Here is a 5,036-nt window from a genome sequence, read left to right as displayed (position 1 = left end):
CACACACACACACACACACACACACACACACACACACACACATATATATATATCATATCTCAATATGTATATAGAGAGAAAATTTTAGATTTATAGTGTGCATATATAAACATTTTCAGGTATGAATTTAAAAGATGAAGCTTTACATAAGAGTATATATCTAAGCCAGGTATGGTAACACATGCCTGTAATCCCTGCAGTCAGGGAGGCAGAGGCAAGTAGATCTCTGTGAGTTTGAGGCCAGCCAGATCTACAAAGCAGGTCCAGATCACCCAAGGATACACAGAGAAACACTATCTCAAAAACAAAACAAAAACAAAAAATAAAGAAATCTCAACCACCAACAGCAACAATAAGTAAATCTATATGGGTTTCCACATTTGGATATCTGCCATAATACATGTGATGTGATAAGTCACAAATCCATGTTTTAAAACATTAAGCAACTTTTAGAGTAATGAAACAAAATTTGTAAATTTCTTGAGAATTATCTAATATTGTCATGGAAATTAACACACTTTTTCTTATTAAAAAGTGTAAGACATTATCTTACAACATTATTCATCAGTTATTTCAAGATATATTTGCATACAGGGCTTTAAGTCCCAATTGTTTAGATGCTGAATATACTGTACCAATGAGAACATTCATGATCCTTTCCTGCCCTATCAAAATACAAAGAACATAAGATGAAGGCTTATTGACCATAGAACATCTTTTGTAAACCTTTTGGTCCATGTGACCCATAAGAGTGATTAAGAATTTAAGAGGGTGCTGGTCTTCTCAATCGCTTGGAGGTGGGCAACTGGAGGAAAGATGGTTTACATCTCGAATGGACAAGTGTTGGACAGCTGGAATCAGTCCCCATGGGGACTGTCTCTTATAACAGATTTCTTCTGGGGAATAGCAGAATTTCTGGGGTTTTTCTGCAAAACTGTGCTTCAGCAAGACATGAAAAAAAGATGAGGCTATGGCAGCTCCTCTGATTCCAGATATGATTATGGAAGAGGACCACCAGGAAACCCTCCATGAAGAACGGGTTGAATCAGTTATATTTGTGGGCCCAGCCCTCCTCCAGTAGCTGGCAGATGAGGAAGGTGAGTGTCTGCTCTAAGAAGCAGACAGCTAGACATGCACATGTGTACAAGGAAGCCATCAAGAGGCGAAGACCATCTCCTGCAGGATAAGACAGTGTATGTCTAAACAAGGATTGCTCTGTGTACTCACAGATGAATGAGGTCATACTGGGAATTCCCTCTGCAGCATCTGACCTGACTGACATCCAGTTCTATAAATGTACATGTTTGTCTCCTTATCTGTTTGTTGACTAAAGTATTAAGATGGTTTTAATAAGTAAATAATTTAGGTTGCAAAACTTGATTCTTCACCTTTATATAATCAATCCCAAAATCTTTGATCTGGAAAAAATAAAGGCCGTGTGTTTAGTCCTGGGTTTTTGTTTAGTTTGGTTTGGTTTTTGAGCCACCATGTTCTCTGCGCCAATGGACACAGTCCTGTCAATGTTGCCTTTTTTCAGCTTTTGAAATATTCCTCATTGTTATTTTGCTCTCATTTATAAATAAACTACAACATTATTTTTCAATAGTTTAAAAAGAAAAGAACTTAAATGTATTTATGTATTTTCTTCTTGTTTGAGAGGAAACAACAATGTAGATTAAATAATTGTTCCCTGTTTACAACCAGGCATAAACACATAAATATCCTGTTATAAATGCAAATGTGGAATATCAATAGAAATCAGTATGTAAAACTAATGGAGAAAAAAGGAAAGGAGCAAATATTTTTCTAAAAGATGATATAAGAATGAAAGAAGAATTTGAGTATTGCTATTAAAGGCTGTTAATGTGAAAAGTTTTAGTTGCTTTTCTAGTGTTATCAAGAGAAACAGTGATCAAGGCAACTTATAAAAAAGGGCATTCAATGGGGACTTAGCTTACATTTTCAGGTGTTCAACTTATGACAATCTCTCTAGAGAATGTAGTTACACGCAGGCAAGCATGGAGATGGGACATTAGCTGAGAACTTACATCTTGATCCTTCTGCAGCAGGCAGAGAGGAAGAGAGACAGAGACAGAGACAGAGACAAAGACAGAGACAGAGAGACAGAAAGAGAGAGACAGAGACAGAGAGAGAGTCAAAGAGAGAGACACAGAGAGAGACAGAGAGACAGAAAGAGAGAGAGGGGAGAGACTTATTAACTGGGGGTGTGAATATGCACTCCTAGTGACATGACATACTTTCTCTAACAAGGTCACGCCTCCTATTTCTTCTTAATGAATTGCACCAACTAGGAATCAAACATTCTAATATATGAACCTATGGACTGCCTATTCTCATTCAAACCACTAGAACATATAAGACTGCAACATCTTCACACTGACAGACTTAGGACCTGGAAGACAAAGCAATATTTGAGAAAAGGACTGGTGTTTATGCCAGCCATGTCTACATATTTGGAAACTGCAGAATATAAGATGAAAGAATGCACTCCAGAAAAATGGGCCACTTCAATGAGTTTAAATTTTAATTAAATTATCCTGGGAAATTGTTACAGGGTAATAAAATTCTCTTTTAGGTAGGGATTTTATATACCTTGTGGATAATGCAATAAAAAGAGAAATAAGAAGAGTGGTAAGCTCACCGAAATCCAAAATGGACTGACATGCAAAGAAAATGACAGTAAGAACGTGGAGGCACAGCCACAGCTGTAACTCCTCTACTGTTGATTATAGCGTAGTGTAAAAGGATCAATTCAGCATAATCTTAGCTTTTTTGATTTGCATGACGAGATGGCTTATTGGATCATAGTGCCATTTGTAGAGACAAGAACATCAATGATGTTGAAAGTGTTGAACAACATGAAAGCATGTATCTGATGTAATTAGCAAAAGATTCTGTGCACCATTTCAGCAAAGGTTAGTGGAGAAAGAAGCAACGATTAAAAGTTCTTAATAGTGATAAAGATTATGACAGTGACAGGCATGGTAATTGATACCTAGAGTTAAGAAATTATTCATGTATTCAGATTGAATATTTTCTTGCTTATCTATTTCAAAAGCAATATGTAACTCAGATCAAATTCTCATTTTCTTCCTCTTGAGAGAATTGTATCTTATTTTTCTCCACTATCACTAAAATAATTACCACAAGCTGTTTCAAAACTAAAGAGAAGTTTATTTTTAAAATACATCATCAGAGTTATTTAGAGAGTTAATGAGAACAGACTTTATATAGATCCCTGTTTCCATTTTATAGTTTAATAGCAAGTTATTTGATTCAGCAATATTTTAAAATTATAACATCAATGTCACTGCTAATAAAAGTATGTTTTATCTACTGAATATAGTTCAAAATATATTGTGACACAGAAACTGGAAATAAGTTTGCAATGATGATGGTAATAATAACAAAAACAACAACAACAACAACAACAACAATAATAATATAATACATCCTCAATGATGAAATAGATTTGCACAATATGTGTATCCTCTTTCTCCATATAGAGTAAAACAACACAATAGATGCATTTGTGTGAAGGGCTGAAGGATAGTGCTTACACTGAGTATGTGAGAAAACAAGAAGTTGTAAAATTGTTACACCTAGAATGGCAGTATAGACAGCAAAGCAAGTTCCATCAGCAGCTGTACCTCTCTCTGCACACCAGGACAGTCACTGATGCAGGCTGAAGGGTGATGGAGGCAATGTTGATAAATGACATTGCTGGAGAACAAAATGTTTCTAGACGTAAGAGTATTACACTGTCCCTCCCAGATCTCAATCTCACTTAAAAGAGATTCCTGCAGCACATAGGATGGCTATACTTAAAGGGGGGAGGGCGTTCACACTGTCTCTCTCCTAACTCGGGCTTCATTAACTGAGTACTAAAGTATTTGGCACCTAAGTCTGTAGAACAAAGCTGCTGTCAAACCCATACCACCTTTGAAAATAGAGGGCCTGTGCTTTCTCATGCCAACTCACTACATTGTATCAGAAGAGACTGAAGCTATGGGAATTCAAAGAACTAGCAGTGAAGCTGTGATTCAAGATCCACCTGCATCCCTGAACAAGGCCTTCGGAGGGAGGGACAGGTAATTCAGCGCAGCAAAAAAGAGTCCATTCTCTGGGCCTTACAGATCCAGAATCGCATCTTCTCTGATGGCCACTGATCCTTCTCACCACAAAAAAGCATTGGACAGAGGGATCCTCACAGCTCTCCCTGCTAGTCTGTCAATGACAGGCATGCTCTACGCCTAATGTCACTGATAAAATGACTATGTGAGGCTTTCATAGGGGATAGTTTGCCCTAGTGATGCATAAAGAAATATGGTTTTTGATTCATATTACCTGCACTGCCCCTCCCATTTCTATAGCATGGCCACAAAGTGAGTGGTCCCATTTAAATTTTATTGACTGTCATACCTAACTGGGACACTAGACTTATTCTCCTCAAAAATCAGATAGACTTAGCAAAACTGTTCTGCATTTAAAGCCACATATGAGAGCTGAATAAATTTATAGAGATTACATTTGTAGCCCATAAAAACCAAACACCAGATATCTTTTGAAAATGTCCCCCCATAAGGAAAACCCTTAGTATTATCCTCTGTAAAAAAAAATGGATTATAGGATAAAGAAATTGTGGTACATTTTCACAATGGGATACTACTCAGTTAATAAAAACAAGGAATTATTTAAATCTGTAGGCAAATAGATGGAACTAGATATTGTCATCCTCAGTGAGGCAACCCAGACCCCAAAGATTCACATGCTATATACTCAGTTATAAGCAGATATTAAGACACATATTACAGAATAACCACACTAACATACACAGACCTAAAGAAATTAAATAACAGGGGGAACTCCAGAAATAATTCTTAACCCTCATTCAGAGGAGCAAATAGAATAAACACCAGACGCCACAGACGCCATTGAAGAGGTTGAACAGAGCAACTGGACAGGAGTCTACCGTACAGGTCCTCTGAGAGACTCCACCCAGCAGTGGATTAAGG

General features: G+C 37.0%; 1 pseudogene across 1 annotated transcript; it reads left to right on the top strand.

Annotated features, from left to right (window-relative positions):
- The first annotated feature begins 782 nt into the window (after positions 1–782).
- LOC311589280 (selenoprotein K-like) lies at positions 783–1,473 on the top strand (annotated as a pseudogene). The gene has a single exon. The product of its transcript is annotated as a selenoprotein K-like (transcript).
- Positions 1,474–5,036: the final 3,563 nt, after the last annotated feature.

This window comes from Acomys minous (assembly GCF_964271855.1).
Source record: "Acomys minous genome assembly, chromosome: 18".
In the NCBI taxonomy this organism is placed as follows: Eukaryota; Metazoa; Chordata; class Mammalia; order Rodentia; family Muridae; genus Acomys; species Acomys minous.
Note: the sequence above shows the minus strand (reverse complement) of the source record. Positions and strands in the feature narration are given on the sequence as shown.